The following is a 17,411-nucleotide window of genomic DNA, read 5'->3' on the forward strand; positions in this document are numbered from 1 at the left end:
ATAGTGGGAAACTTATGATGCAAAGATTAATTTTAGGTTGTGGCCTGTTGATGTTGGTAAGCAATATTCATCTCTAATATTTTGGCAAAACGTCAATGTACTGGGTTTGAAGTCTGAAATAAAAGTCTAAATAAAATGTATTTTAAGAATGTTGGCATTGTAACTTAAGAGGAAAATTAACATTCTTGAGAGAACTTAATAAAAGTTATTGGAGTTAGTTTGAAAAACAGATTATTTGTGTTCATCATATTCTTGTAGGTGTGTGAACACTTAACATAGATTGGTTTCTTAAGCTACAATCCTGTGTATATTACTTTATTTATTTATTTTTTCTTTTCACTGTGCTATATATCTTCAGGAGATGAAAGAAACATATATGACTTGGATCTGGACATCTAGAAAATATACATAATGATTATAGAACAAGATTGGCAATTCGTGAATAACTTTAGGCAGAAAGTAATCAAGATTGAATGAGGAAATACTGGCTTTAAATGTAAGAATCCAAGATAGGTACAGCGTAGTGGGGGCTTACTAGTATTGGGAAGGCTTCAGGGAGCCTTAACAGAAGGCCTTCGCTGGGCCTAGAAGGATAGATAAGTTACATAGGAGGGACAGCATCCAGATGGAGGGCAGAGCCTGAGCAGAAATGCAGAGGTGGGAGTAGGCACAGAATGGGAAGAGGGACATTGAGGAGATGGAATGGAAATCCATGCCTAGCATATCTGGCTTATACATGGTGATTACTAAAATGTATTTGCTGTTCTAACTATATTGGAGAATCGTGGGAGAAAAGGTGGAACATTGGCATGCGATCAGATTATAGAGACTTTATAAAACTAGACAGTGATCTCCCTGAGCACATTTTCCAAAAGTGGACCCTTGTAATATCTTAAAGTTAAGATATTGACACAATGATTATTTGAGACCCTAATAAAAATATGTGTAGGTAAGACTTATCAAGGAGAAGGTAGGCCAAGAATGGTGTGTCTTTAAATGCTTGCCTCCCTCCAGGGACAGAGCTGCCTTGTTAGAATTTGGTTGTACCTCTAATGGTTTGAGAAAAGAGCAAGTTCAGGGAAACTCATCTTTAGGGAAGCCTTTAAATGTTGTTGGCTAAAGAACTCTAAGTAATTAGGGAAGAGTTAAGTGATAGTTGCTTAGAGGGGGAGAATAATTGATGTATTGAAATCCTGAAGAGTATAGGGAAGGATATGGTTGGATAGGTAAACAATTGAGTTGTTATTGGACTAGTACAAAAATGATCAGTGTGTTCCTTTTGCAGAGGCGACTTGACAAGCTGGGCTCATAGAGTAATTCATTCAAAATATGATGACCAGTTAACGCATTACCTTTTCCAGGTAATGTGTTTTCATTTTCATGGGTATCCTAGTAGTAGAAATTTCCTGATACTTTAGCAGAAAGGATGGGAAAATATTTTCAGACACTTAAAGTACATGAGAGGTTATTAACAGATAATAGTGAGGGTAATAAATGTAAAGCTGTAACAGCTTACATAGTCATGTTGAGTTTATAATTGAAGTGTACGAATAACCTAAATATATGATAAGCATTAGCATATAGCAGAAAGAGCATTAGCTTTGTACCAGGCGGATTTGATTTTGTTTGCAGCTCTGCTAGTTATTAGTTGTGTGAAATTGGGCAAGTTACTTTGTTACTAGACCTCAGACTCTTTACCTAGAAATGGAGATAGTACTATCTTCCTGGTTTTTATGAGGATTTAATGAGATAACCCTTGTTGAACATTTTGTAACAGTACCTAGCATATAGTGGGCGCTAAAAAAACCTGTTTCCTTACAACCCATCTCATCATGAAAGTAGTGTATCACATTCCTGAATGTAGTACACACGTCTGCCTGTATGCATTTTTAGACAACTAATTATTTTCTATTGCTATGTGTTATTCCGATCTGTTTTATTCCTCTCTGCCTTTCTGCCTTTCTGTCTGCCCACCCTTCATTTCTTCTTCTTACCCTCCCTTCTTCCTTCCTACCACCTGCTCATCCATCTACTAACAGGCTCACAAATGATATAAATGTTACCATAAGCTACATACTGTTTTATATTTGCATTTAAAAAAATTATTTTGAGAGGTGCCTGGGTGACTCAGTCGGTTACCTGTCAGACTCTTGATTTCTGCTCAGGTCATGACCTCACGGTTTGCGAGTTCGAGCCCCACAGTGGGCTCTGCACTGACAATGTGGAGCCTGCTTGGGATTCTCTCTCCCTCCGTCTCTGCCCCTCCCGCTCTCTCTCTCTCTCTCTCTCTGTCTCTCAAAATAAATAAATGAACTTAAAAAATGATTTTGAAATAGTTTTAATCTTACAGAATAGTTGCAAATACACAATAGAGACTCTTTTTGCTGAATGATTTGAGAGCAAGTAGCTGACACGATGCCCATTACTTTCTCATATTTTAGCATGTATTTCAGGCAAGACATTCCTCCTCATAACCAGAGGGCTGTGATCAACGTCAGGAAACCGTTCAGACCCCCTTTGACTTACCCTAGTTGTCCCAACCATGTCTTTTACAGCAAAAGGATCTGGTTTAGAATTATGTGTTGCATTAAGTGATGTTTCTTTAATCTCCCTCAGCGTGGAAAAGTTCCTCAGTCTTTCCTTGACCATCATATTCTTGAAGATTACAGACTGATTTTTGTAAAATACCCTTCAGTTTTGATCTGTTTGATGATTCCTCATGATTAGATTCAGTTCATGCAATTTTGGCAAGAAAATCACAGAAATGATGCCGTGTTTCACTTATGGCATGCTATAATAGCTTTAGCTTAAAAGAAGTCATGCTTTTGAAGGATTTTCTCCATTTCTATTAATATTCTTCTAGGGAATGATTATATACATGTATATATGTGTTTATTATATATTATATAAATGTTCATATATATACATATATACATATATATACACACACACACATATATATGTTTACTTATATTTGAGAGAGAGAGAGAGAGAGAGAGAGAGAGAGAGAGAGGCAGAGCACAAGCAGAGGAGTGGCAGTGAGAGAGAGAGGGAGACACAGAATCTGAAGCAGGCTCCAGGCTCTGAGCTGTCAGCAGAGAGCCCAATGCAGGGCTTGAACTCACAGACCATGAGATCATTACCTGAGCCACCCAGGTGTCCCTGGGGAATGATTTTTAATGTTTGGGTAATATTTATCAGTTGAGCATTTCATAATTTGTTTAACCAATTCATAATAGGATCTTTTCATCGCAGGACAGTTATCAGGAATATGAGTTCAGCTTTGATTTGTAATTGATTCATTGTCTCTTGGATCACCTAATATTATGAGTAGTATCTTAATTCTTTCAACCAAGTGGGATATTGAGATGGCAAAATCTTGGTAAAGTTTATTAAGGAAATAATCTGAAAATCCTGAAATGAAAAAAGTTATTTCTTAGAGCCATATTTTTTCTTTTCTGTTCCTTCCTTCTTTCATTTTCTTATTTTGAAGAACTTGCTGAAAATTTAAATCATTTTACATGTCAAGACTACATATTGATGGCATCAGTCACTTTTTTTTTTAAGCCTCAGGAAAACGGGTGCTGTGTGTCAATATCAAGTAGTAGTTTTTAAATATATTTAATAGTAACTGCGTCACTTCTTGTATTATCTTTGTTCCAAGGTAAAAAAAAAAAAGTATATTATTCTTTTTAAAAATACTCTTTTTAGGTACCTATCTTTTTAGAGTAAGTTCTGAATTATACACATACTGTTAATTATATAGGAGAGAAAAATTTTACCGAAGAGGGAAAATTAAACACTTAGGGTACATAGTAGAGTATGAATTAAGAACTTGGGCTCTAGATTCGAATCTGGGTCCCATTGCTTAACTTTGTGTGTGACATTGGGAAAGGTACTCGATCCCTTTTGGCCTCAACGTCTTCCCCTCTTCCCCTGTGGAATTGGGCTAAGAAGAGTTCCTCAGTTATAGAGTTATTAGGTGTGAATGTAACCTTCTCAGCCAAATCTCTTGTATATGTAATTGCCAACCAAATGTTTATTGTTTTACCTGTCTTTTTGTGTTCTGATATCTCACACGAACTGGTATATCACTTTATGCCTCTCATGAAACGGGAAGTTCAAGAGCGACAAGCTTGAATTCACTGCTCAGAAAGTGCTAAGGGTGGTTGCTCCTGCTACCTTCTTAACTTTGAGGATGTATTTACAGGCAGTGGGCAGAGACCCCAGTTTCTAGTTTGCCTCTGTAAATACTGGACAGGTGGCAACCTTCTTGCTTTCATTAAAGTGTTTGCCCACTTGAGATAAATTACCTCTTCCAGGTATCCAAATGGTGTGCCTGCAAGAGATCATTTACCTCAAACAGGGGAGAACGTTACTTCCACTGAAGAGCTGGGATATCAATCATTATGTGAATGGACTGAAGAACTCTTTAGATAGCTGAACATTTCGTATGTCTGGTCTAGCCTGAATTTCTTTAGAAGCAAGTGCGCTGATTTGCATGGAATAATCTCTGAATAAATAGTAGATGGATATGAATAGTAAGTTCATACATTCTGTTACATATTTCCTCCATAGTTGAATCATAATTATCCAGAAGATAGACGACCTCAGTATACATGCCCCTGCTATGACTACTCAGAAGTTTCTTTCATTGTTACTTTGAGTTAACTTTGTAGAGGTCATAACAACTCTTTCAGGCAAAACTTAGAAATCTGGGTTGTATTTGGCATAACACTGAGGTTTCACATGTAGGAAGTTCAAAGCAAAATGAAGATATTTCTGTTAATAAGTAGTTATTTTATATATATTTTAAAACTAGTGTTTTATTGATTCCTAAAAAATAATAAAAAGAGCATTCTTACTTCAAGTGTGGTCTGTGGACCAACAACATCAGCATTAACGAGGAATATGTTAGAAATGCCTAATCTCAGAACAACAACAAAAAAAGATATGCATTATCTCAGACTCTACTCCAGAACTATTCAATCAGAATCTACATTTTAATAAGGTCCTCAGATGACTTACATGCACAGTAAAGTTTGAGAAGAAGCAACTTGGAGGGCTTTGTTATTTATACAACTTCAACTTATATCTGAAATTCGAACAAGTACATGTAGAGACTTTTGTATGTATCATTTTTGATACTTCAGTTACAAGTGTCTATTTTGGGGATCCACATTTGATTTATTGAATTTTCTTCTAATTTTTTGATTTTCTTTATTATTATTACCTTAACATGTTCCCATATTTTTTCAAACATTTTATTATCAAAAATTTCAGGTGCACAGGAAAGATGAAATAATTTTACAGTGGACACATACTTTGTTTTTCAAATTAAAATTTTACTTGCCTATCATAATTTTTAAGAACAATTTTTGAATGGGTAATTTCTCATTGAGAATGCCGATGACTATGTAAAATTCCAGTGTCACAACTTCCATAGCGTGTATTTGTTAATAATGTTAAAATAGTATACAAAATCAAAATTATTTTAAGAAATATAGGTGAGCCTTCAGCATATTTTGCAATTTATAGGTACTTTGCAGGAAAATTCTAAGAGCCTGAAGCCTTTTCTTAGAAGGGTGGGTTGTGAATCCAGATGTTATCCAACAAAGCAGCATAATTAGTTTTTCAGATATTTGTAAAAGAATGGAGGAAAAAATTTCCTCTCAAATCTATAGTAAAATACTAGATATGCATTTAGAAATGTTATTTTACCACCACCTTGTTCTAGAAGAAAATTATGGCCATTTAAAGGTACCTGTAAAATATGACTGTATGATAATCATTAAAACTTGAGTAAGAGAAAGTGGAAGCAAATTTGAACCAGGAATGGTGTTGAAAAAGCCAGTTATGATGGCCTGCATAGTTGTGTTCAAATTCAGGTCTCAGGATTCAATTGTCAATGATGTCATTAAAGAAAAACCAGAAATTTAGAAGAAATAAAAATGTCCTTGGACTAAGAATAGATAGGAATTTGTCCTGTAGCTCTTAACCAAAAGGGACATTGTGATAGAGTGACTAACATTCTCAATAATATCAGACATAGAATTCTCTGTCTCTTCTTTTTAAGTCAGATTTATTGGGATATGATTTATGTATAATAAAGTTTAATCATTTAGCTGTAAAATTGAATAGTTAAAAAAATGTATATGCTAGAATGTATACTAGAAAATATATAGAACATTTTCTTTACCTTTTTTGAAGTCACCCCTACATACTCCTAGCTCAAGGTAGCCACTAGTCTTTTTGCTGTCACTGTAATTTTGTCTTTTCAAGCATTTCATAAAAATGGAGTCATACAATGCAAAGGTGTCCAGCTAAATTGCACCGGCAGAGGGAACAGTCCCCACATTGTTCTTACTTCAGACCCCACCTACAAATTTAAGAGTTCCTGGGGCCACTTTCACTTCACGCCAGCTGATTATGAGTTAAGGAGCTCCTATGAATTCTCTCAGGTTCCATAATTTGCTAGAAACTCCTAGAACTCAAGAAAGTGCTGTATTTAGGATTACATTTTTATTATAGCCAACAGAAACAATTTAGACCCAAAGGAAGGGATGCATAGGGTAAAGTCTAGGATTCCAGGCATCAAGCTTCCATTGTCCTTGGGACAAGATAGCCTCCTGCTATCGATTTATGACAGTACATATGGAGTATTACCAACCTGGGAAGCTCACTGGAACTTCAATGTCCAGAATCCTATTGAGGCTTCAGTATATGAACATGATTATTTGGATTGTTGGCTGTGTTGCTGAACTCAGTCTCCAGCTCCCTTCCCCTCTGTGGAGGTTGAGCTGATGTTACCTTGGCTCAAAGCCCCCAACCTCTAATCACATTGTTGGTCTTTCTGACATGGCCAGTCCTTACCTTTAGTCATGTTGTTAGCATAAAGTATGAGATGCCCACCATGAGTCAGCCCATTAATATGAGCTATGAAGTGTGGTCCTGTGGGCCCACCTTGAATAACAAAGACACTCTACTCACAGCAGAAATTCTGAGGTTTTGGAGGCTACCTCCCTGTCATGCTTAAACTCTATATCTAGCTTTCTGTGGGTATCCTAAAAACACCTCACACTCAGCATGTTCCAAAATTTAATCATCTTCTTTGTCCCTAAACCCCCTTCTAAATTTTCTGTCTTTGTAATAGGTGTGGACATCCACCAAGTAGTTGTTAAAATAGAAACTGGGAGTCGGGGAGCCTGGGTGGCTCAGTCAGTTAAGTGTCTGTTTGTGCTTAGGTCATGATCTCACAGTTTTGTGAGTTTGAGCTCCATGTCAGGCTCTGCGCTGATGGTGTGGAGCCTGCTTGGGGTTCTCTCTCTCTCCATCTCTGCCCCTCCTCTGCTCATACTGTCTCTGTCTCTCTCTCTCAAAATAAATAAACTGAAAAAAAAAAAAAAAAAGAAACCTGGGAGTCTCCCTAACTTACTCTTATTCTTACTCTTATGCTCTATATTTTACATATTTTATTAGTCCACTTTTTATTCTAGCCTCATCACTATTGCTTTAGCTCCATATTTTTTGTAGGTGTTCCCCCCTTAGTTTAAAAAAATTTTTTTAATGTTTTTATTAATTTATTTTTGAGACAGAGAAAGACAGAGCATGAGCAGGGGAGGGACAGAGAAAGAGGGAGACACAGAATCTGAAGCAGGCTCCAGGCTCTGAGCTGACAGCACAGAGCCTGACGCAGGGCTCAAACTCACGGAGTGTGAGATCATGACCTGAGCTGAAGTAGGACGCTCAACCGACTGAGCCATCCAGGTGCCCCACAGGTGTTCCCCTTTTAACCTACTAATGGGTGTCCATTCTTAGATACACTGCCATTCTATCTATCTATCTATCTATCTATCTATCTATCTATCATCTATCTCATATTTAGCAAAGAAATAATTTGGAGGAGGGTTGTAGAAGTAACAAGGAAGTAGCAAGTAGCACGAGTGTATTGTAAACATTTATAAAGCCTTGAAGAGTATGAGGAAATAAATATAAATTTCTTGTAATCTCTAAGAATATGATCAGTATTGATATGTACATCTTTCAAGTTGTTTTGTATGTATTTCAATGTGACTGGATCATTTTGTAGTCATTTTTCATTGTTACTTTTTTCTTATTTTTAATGGCTGTCATACTAATGTCATCTCATTTGCTGTTGTAAGGGTTAAATGAGTTAATGCATGTAAACAGTGCTTGAGCTATTGCATATCTTTGGCCTCAGTATCAGCAACAGCATTATTCCTCATTTCTTATTGTATGAATTAACTCTTTGGCAAGGTATACAAGACCCTTCTTGAACTGATTCTCATCTATTTGTATAGCTTCACCTCCCAGTACTCTCATTAATAAACCTGCAATTTAGCTGAACAGAATTGCTTGCTGTTCCCCAGATGTGAGATGCTCTCTGTCTCCAAATATATGGAAAAAACTATTTTTGCTGCTAAACCTTAGGAGAAGCTTACTACATGGATTATCAAATTGGAAATATTGAATAACATCACAGTTTCTATCTCTAAAAGCTACTTTGTAGAAGATGCAGAAGTTTTTTTCTTGTCAGTGTTACTTATATTCATCTTCAGTGAAAACTGAGGGCATAGTGTTATATTACAGTTCCCTATGCAGCTTTCTTATTATTTACGTTGACACAGAGGCAGACGCTAAAGGATATAGATTTATAATTGGGTGGCATATTCCTTAGATAAGAGGTCTTTTAACCTTGGGCTCACAGAACCCTTCTCAAAAGGGTCCATGGTCAGAATTTGGGAGCAGGGATAGGGGTGCGTCAGTGGATTTGGATGGAAAAAATTGCATCTTGTTTTACTAACCACTAACCGAACTTTGACATTTCCTTCAATTATGAGTGGTGATGACAGACTATGCTAATATTAGCTGTACAGTGACTTTGTTACTGATAGAAATCACTGATGTTTTCCCATTGTAATACAGTTGTTGCAGCTATCTCCAGATACAGCCTGTGCTCATCTTTGCTAACCAGTAATCATGAGACCTGTCACATATGTGACATGTAATTGTGGTCTTCTGTGTACACATGGATGCTGGTGCAAGTTTTCTGGATAAGTGTCAGAACAGCTTTGCACCTAATAGTTGCTCATCCATTCAAGTGAGCTTCTATGTTCTTCATGTTTATATTTTTTCTAGTATTCCCCAAATACAAAATTCTCTGTTATTTCTTTGAAAGAGCAATCTGCAAACACCTGGAAACACTTCAGAACTCTTTCAAAGGAGTTCCTGACACTACTGATGAATTTTCTGAAAAAGAAATAATGAAATTGATTCCATATACAAGCGTATCAAAAACAATAATATGTTTAGGAATAAATTTAACCGAGGAACAAATTGGTGCAGGCACTCTGGAAAACAGTGTGGAGGTTGCTCAAAAAATTAAAAATAGACCTACCCTATGACCCAGCGATAGCACTGCTAGGAATTTACCCAAGGGATACAGGAGTACTGATGCATAGGGGCACTTGTACCCCAATGTTTATAGCAGCACTCTCCACAATAGCCAAATTATGAAAAGAGCCTAAATGTCCATCAACTGATGAATGGATAAAAAAAATTGTGGTTTATATACACAATGGAGTACTACGTGGCAATGAGAAAGAATGAAATAGGGCCCTTTGTAGCAACATGGATGGAACTGGAGAGTGTGATGCTAAGTGAAATAAGCCATACAGAGAAAGACCGATACCATATGTTTTCACTCTTATGTGGAGCCTGAGAAACTTAACAGAAACCCATGGGGGAGGGGAAGAAAAAAAAAAGAGGTTAGAGTGGAAGAGAGCCAAAGCATAAGAGACTCTTAAAAACTGAGAACAAACTGAGGGTTGATGGGGGGTGGGAGGGAGGGGAGGGTGGGTGATGGGTATTGAGGAGGGCACCTTTTGGGATGAGCACTGGGTGTTGTATGGAAACCAATTTGACAATAAACTTCATATATTGAAAAAAAATACAAAAAAAAAAAATTTAACCGAGGAAGGGAAGGTCTCTAATCTGAGAACTAGAAGTTATTGATGAAAGAAATCAAAGAAGACTCAAATAAATGGAAAGGTATCCTGTGCTCATGGGTTAGAAGAATTAATATTGGTGAAATATCCATACTACCAAAAACCATCTACAGATTCAATGTAATCCCTATCGAGATTCCAGTGGCTTTTTTTTTTTAGTAGAAGTAGAAAAAGCCAAAATGTATAGCCACAAAAGACTCCAAAAAGGCAAAGAAATCTTAAGAAGAACAAAGCAGGAGGCGTCATGACTTCCTGATTTCAAGTTATACTATAAAGCTATAGTAATCAAAATGTATGGTACTGACATAAAACTGGACAAATAGACCAATAGAACAGAATCTAGAGCCAAAAGCATAAACTGGAAACCCAAGCACATACGGTCAACTGATATCTGACAAGGGAGCCAAGAATACTCAACAGAGTGAAGATAGTGTCTTCAATAATGGTGCTGGGATAATTGGATATTCACATGTAAAAGAATGAAACTGGACCACACACACAAATATTAACTTGAAATGGATTAACAACTTAAATATAAGACCTGAAACTATGAAACTTCTAGAAGAAAACAAGGCTCCTTGACATAGGTCTTGATCCAGATTCTCTGGATCTGACACTAAAGCACAAGCAACAAAATAAAAAATTAACAAGTGGGACTACATTCAACTAAAAAGCTTCTGTACAGCAAAAGAAACTGTCAACAAAGTGAAAAGACAAACTACAGAGTGGGAAAATATTTGCAAACCGTATGTCTTATAAGGGGTTAATATATAAAATATATAAAGAATGGATATAATTCAATCCAAAAAACCCCAATAACCCAATTAAAGAAATGAGCAAAGGACCCAAATAGCTATTTTCCCAAAGAAGATATACCAAAGGCCAACAGGTACATGAAAAGATGCTCAACATCAATAGTCATGCAGGGAAATGCAAGTCAAAACCACAATGAGATGTCATTTTATGCCTGTTAAAATGACTATCATCAAAAAGACAAGAGATAACGGGGCGCCTGGCTGGCTAAGTCAGAAGAGCATGTGACTCTTGATCTCAGGGTTGTGAGTTCAAGCCCTATGTTGGGTGTAGAGGTTACTTAAATATATCTCGGGGTTGTGAGTTCAAGCCCCATGTTGGGTGTACAGATTTACTTAAATATATATATATATGGAGAGAGAGAGAGAGAGAGAGAGAGACAAGAGATAACAAATGCTGGTGTGGAGGTGGAGAAAACTGAATCCTTGTGCACTGTTGGTGTGATTGTAAATTGATATAGCCGCTATGAAAAACAATATAGTGGATCTTCAAAAAACTAAAAATAGAGCAACCATATGATCCAGCAGTTTTGCTTCTTCTTTTTTTTTAAAGGATTATTTATTTATTTTGAGAGAGAGAAAGAGTGAGCAGAGGAGGGGCAGAGAGAGAATCCCAAGCAGGATCCATGCTGCCAACACGGGGCCTGACAATGGGGCTTGAACCCACGAACCATGAGCTCATGACCTAAGCCGAAACCAAGAGTTGGACGCTCAACCGACTGAGCCACATAGGTGCCCCCAATAATTTCGCTTCTGGGAATATATCCAAAGGAAATGAAAACACTAACTTGACAAGATATCTGCTCCCCACCTGCCAGTTCATAGTGTTATTTACAACAGCCAATATATATAAACAGCTAAGTGTCCATTGACAGATGAGTGGATAAAGAAATTATGGTGTATATACAATATTGTTTAGCCATAAAAAATGAGGAAATCCTACCATTTTCAGCAATGTGGATGGACCTTGAAAGTGTTATGCTAAAGGAAATAGGTCAGAAAAAAAAAAGGAAATAGGTCAGAGAAAGGCAAATACTGTGCAATCTGTCTTATGTCTGAATACCCCCTCACCAAAACCAAAAACCAAATTCAAAGACAAAGAAATAAGACTTGTGGTTACCAGAGCTGGAAGGTAGGATGAGGGGAAATCAGAGGAAGTGGTTAAAGGTACAAATTTACATTTATAAGATAAATAAGTCCTGGGGATGTTGTGTATAGCATGGTGATTACAGTTAACATTACTGTGTGGGGTATAGGAAAGGTGTTAAGAGAGTAAATCCCAGGAGTTCCCATTCTTACAAGGAGAACGTTTTTGTTTTTTCTTCTTTCTTTCCTTTTTATTGTATCTATACAAGATGATGGATGTTAGCTGAACCTATTGTGGTAATTGTTTCACAGTATATGTAAATCAGACCATCATGTTCTACACCTTAAACCATACATACACAGTGATGTATGTTAATCATTTCTCAATAAAACTGGGGGGAAAACTCCTAAAACAAAGTACTTAAGTTCCTTCTATCTTCATAGCTTCAGTTTCTTTTCATTCATTTAATAAGTATTTATTGAGCATCTATTATATGCCAGTCACTTTTTATTTATTTATTTATTTTTACTGTTTATTTATTTTTGAGAGAGAGAGAGAGCACGAGCAGAGGAGGGGCAGAGAGAGAGGGGGACGCAGAATCTGAAACAGGCTCCAGGCCCTGAGCTGTCAGCACGGAGCCCAATGCGAGGCTGGAACTCACCAACTGTGAGATCATGACCTGAGCCGAAGTCGGATGCTTAACCAACTGAGCTACCCAGGTGCCCCGTATGCCGGCCACTTCTTTAAAAAATGAGGCATAATTGACATACAATACTATATTAATTTCAGGTGTATAACAATGATTCAACATTAATATTTATTGCTAAATAGTCACTATAGCAGGTCTAGTTAACATTTTTTTTAAAAATTAAAGTTTATTCATGTATTTTGAGAGAGACCAGGAACATGAGCAGGGAAGGGGCAGAGAGAAGAGGGAGAGGGAGGATCCGAGCACTCTCTGCACTGTCAGTGTGGAGCCTGACGTGGGGCTCTATCTCACCACCATGAGATCATGACCTGAGCTGAAAGCAAGAGTCAGATGGCTGACTGACTGAGCCACTCAGGTGCCCCTAGGTAACATTGGTTAACCATACCTAGTCACAAATTCTTTTTTTTTTTTCCTGTGAGAAGAACTATGAGAGGATATACTCTCAGCAACTTTCAAATACGTAGCATCAGATTTGAGCTATGGATTCACAATCCTTTTTCTTTAAGATCTAAATTGTATTGAATATATTGAGTAAGCCAAAGATGAACTCCCTGACTTTCGGATAAAAAACTTGTCACACTATGTCTAGAAATACTGGAATTTAAATAAAATTTTGAAAAAAAAAAGAAAGCTTTGGAGACTTCTGGTGCTTTTTTTTTTTTCTTTCCTAGTTTTAATTTAAATTCTAGTCAGTTAACATACAGTGTAATACTAGTTTCAGGTGTAGAATTTAGTGATTCAACAGTTCCATACAACAGCCGGTGCTCATCACAAGTGCCCCCCTGAATACCCATCACTCATCATCCATTTAGCCCATTCCCCTGCCCAACTCCCCTTCAGTAATCATCAGTTTGTTCTTTTTTTTTAAGTTTATTTATTTATTTTTTTTTTTTGAGAGAGAGACAGAGAAAGACAGCAAGAGCAGGGGAAGGGCAGAGAGAGAGAGAGAGAGAGAGAGAGAGACAGAGAGAGAGACAGAGAGAGAGAGAGAGAATCCCAAGCAGGCTCTGCACTTTGAGTGTGGAGCCTGATGTGGGGCTCGAACTCTGAGATCAAGACCTGAACCAAAATCAAGAGCTGGATGCTCTCTACCTAGTAAGCCACCCAGGCACCCCCATTGGTTTGTTCTTTATAGTTAAGAGTCTGTTTCTTGGTTTGCTTCTCTCTCTCTCTCTCTCTCTCTCTCTCTCTCTCTCTCTCTCTCTCTCTTTTTTCTTCTCCCTAGAGAATTCTGGCAGCTTTTGTTGTTGTTCTTGTTTGTTTTTGTTTTGTTTTGTTTTGAGAGTAGCCTACCTATATATATGTATATTTTAAAAAGTGTTTTAATGTTTATTTTAGAGAGAGAGACACACACACACAGGTGGGGAAGGGCAGAGAGAGAGAGACAGAATCTGAAGCAGGCTCCAAGCTCTGAGCTGTCATCCCAGAGCTCCATGTGGGGCTTGAACCCACAAACTGTGAGATCATGACCTGAGCCAAAGTTGGGTGCTTAACTGACTGAGCCACCCATGTGCCCCAAGCCTACCTATATTTGTAAAGTGAACTGTGGGTGATTTAATTACCTTTGCAGCAGTATATATTTGTGAGTTGGGATTTTCATTGTTTTTAAGTACAAAACAATTTTGATGTTCAATATGGCATATATGGTGCCTTCTCGAGATCACCTTGTAGTTCAATGTTCTTTGGCTAAGCAAAAAACTTTCACTGGGCTATATCTTCTAAAAAAATTAACTTTAGTCTGTATTTTAAATGTACTGTCTTGCATTGAATACATTAATAATCAGACTTAAAATAGGTTGATAACTGGGGCACCTGGGTGGCTCAGCCAGTTAAGTTAAGCTCTTGGCTTTGGCTCAGGTTATGATATCACGTTTTGTGAGTTTGAGCCCCACTTTGAGCTCTGTGCTGGCAGTGAGGAGTCTGCTTGGAATTCTCTCTCTCACCCTCTGTCTCTGCCCCTCCCTTGCTCATGTGCTCAGTCTCTCTCTCTCTCTCTCAAACAAATAAATAAATAAACTTAAAAAAAAAAAGCACAATTCTTTATGAATTTGTTTTAATTTTTTTTAACATTTATTCATTTTTGAGACACAGAGAGACAGGGTGTGAGTGGGGGAGGGGCAGAGAGAGGGAGACACAGAATCCGAAGCAGGCTCCAGGCTCTGAGCTGTCAGCACAGAGCCCGATGCGGGGCCTGAACCCACGGGATCATGACCTGAGAGGCAGTCAGATGCTCAACCGACTGAGCCACCCAGGCGCCCCATTTATGAATTTGTTTTAAAGATTTTAAGTGTAGATATTGCCTTTGCTATTGTAAAAAGTCCAATAGAGTCTTCTTCTTTCTCAAAAGACACATGCTATAAAAGAGAGGGGAAGTGATTAATACATGTATTTTACATAAACAAGAATTTGTTAAATGTAACAAACATTTAAACAGTTTAGACAAGTTTAGACATGAGAAATTTTAGTGACCTTATTTTTGTCTCTTATTTCTGTATCATTATACACATAACTACAACTATGTCACTAGAGGATTTTTTTGTTTCTTCATTTATTTAGTGTTGAATTAATTGTACTGTATACTGTATAATGTGAAGTATGTTATAAAAACACACTTCTTACTCATCAAAGTATAAATTATTTAGTGAGTGTTCTTTCTGTAATTCCTTGAGAGAAGTGAGGAACTAGAGTGTATGCCTCTTTCCCACTTCTTAAAAATTCAGAAGAATGCCTTGGAGAATTATATTGTCACTTAAGGTTACCTCTCAGAGTGGTTAGTATCTACACAAACACATTTCTATGATATAGTAAAAAACCGCTCTTCATTAAAATTTAATTGTAGTTAGTTTTTGCTTTCAAAGGCTCTTTGTGAAAATTTTATTGCTTTGATATACCTGAAAATTTCCCAAAATGATGAACTTTTATCTTGTTTCTTTAAAAAGAATAACTTTTGGCATATTATTAAAGTTAATATTAATTAATTTTTCTTGGTATTATTGAATGCATTCTTGCATTCTGCATTGTCGCAACTGCTATGAAAGTAAAAAATATAATTAATCCAACAAACATACAAAATATCCATATATTCTAGACTGGCACAGTGCAAAATACAGAGTTTACCGAGATAACAAAAGACAGACTGAAGTCCCTGCAAAGCCAGTTGAGAAACAGGGAATACATATATTAAGCACTGGAATGATGTTTTATATTGAATGTTATAGGTAAAATAAATTTTATTCATTCAACAGCGACCTATTAAATAATAGTTTAGCAATTCTTTTAAATATGTGTGCTGTATTATATGTTAATTGTTATATGAAGCTACTGAATTCTTTTTTATTCATGACTTATTTAAACAATTGATTGATAACAAAGGAACTGTGTATTTTAATAACACTTCATATGCCTCTGTCAGTGGGATTCTCAGGATGTTTATGAGAGGTATACAGAATTAAACTTATATCACCTTATGTTCTTAGAAGTCCGTGCATCGATAACTGATAAAAATAAATTATACAAGGAGGATATTATACTTTTATCCAATTTACAATTTTTATTTTATGTGTAACTTCTAGGCAACGTGGTTTCCAAAATCTGACTGCTGTATAATTTAAAAGTTTATCTTTCCTTTTGTCTACTGAGGAATAAAGGAATAAAACAAGCCTCACATTTTTGAACACAGGGCCTCTGTGATATTGTTCTTTCTGACTTAGAAAACCACTGATTGATTACCTTCTCAGCCAATGTTGCTATTCATTGTTGAACCATATGTACTCTTAGAATTATAAAGCATTTTTTTTCTATTGGATAAAACTGGCCAGATATACTTTTTGTGTATATTTAAATTAATTCCAACAGCAGAGACTCTGGAAATGTAGAAAGGCATACTACTGAATTAAAAAAAATTTTTTTTTCAACGTTTTTATTTATTTTTGGGACAGAGAGAGACAGGGCATGAACGGGGGAGGGGTAGAGAGAGAGGGAGACACAGAATCAGAAACAGGCTCCAGGCTCCGAGCCACCAGCCCAGAGCCCGACGCGGGGCTCGAACTCACGGACCGCGAGATCGTGACCTGGCTGAAGTCGGACGCTTAACTGACTGCGCCACCCAGGCGCCCCTAATTTAAATAATCTCTCCATGCTTGTCATTTTACATGGATAGTATCATAAAACAAGTAACGACAGATTAAGACCTGCCTAGCAGAGGGAAAACTAAATTACATGACTTTTATTAAGGCATAAATAAACCTATTAACCATTATCTGGAATACCAATTAGTAGACAGTGCACTGACAATTTTATTTATCAACATTAAACACAATTATTAATTACAGACCTGATGAATCTAGCAGTAAGCAGGCCATGTTGGATATGCTGGGACCTTAAGTCCATTATGTGAGAGGGATGATTACCGAAATTCTGTGGGGAAATAAGTAATTGTCGTTGTAAAATTTTAATTGCCTTGGAATAAGGCAAATTATATTTTCTTGTCCGAGCATATAAATAGTTTGACATTAAGGTAACAAGCGTCAGTAGTTGTAAATAGAAAATGAATTTATGTTAGGTTTTAAAACAAAGAAAAGAGTGATGACGAATTTTTAGTGTCATAGTGGTTTAGTGTAAATGATATAATGTAAATGAATGCAGATTTTCTTTAGCTGTATTGTTTAATAGGTAATCTATTTTCTGCATTCCTTTTTTCATAGTGAAAATTAATGTGGGAGGGGACTTTTTGAATGAATTACTACAGGTGAATGGGGATTGTCTAACTGAGAAAA

At 36.7% G+C, this 17,411-nt stretch overlaps 1 protein-coding gene across 9 annotated transcripts in view; it reads left to right on the forward strand.

Annotated features, from left to right (window-relative positions):
* Nucleotides 1-17,411, forward strand: part of CCDC171 (coiled-coil domain containing 171) — a 309,506-nt gene that overhangs the window by 146,546 nt on the left and 145,549 nt on the right. The window lies entirely within an intron of this gene.

This window comes from Herpailurus yagouaroundi, unplaced genomic scaffold (assembly GCF_014898765.1).
Source record: "Herpailurus yagouaroundi ecotype Mexico unplaced genomic scaffold, PumYag 160, whole genome shotgun sequence".
NCBI lineage: Eukaryota > Metazoa > Chordata > Mammalia > Carnivora > Felidae > Herpailurus > Herpailurus yagouaroundi.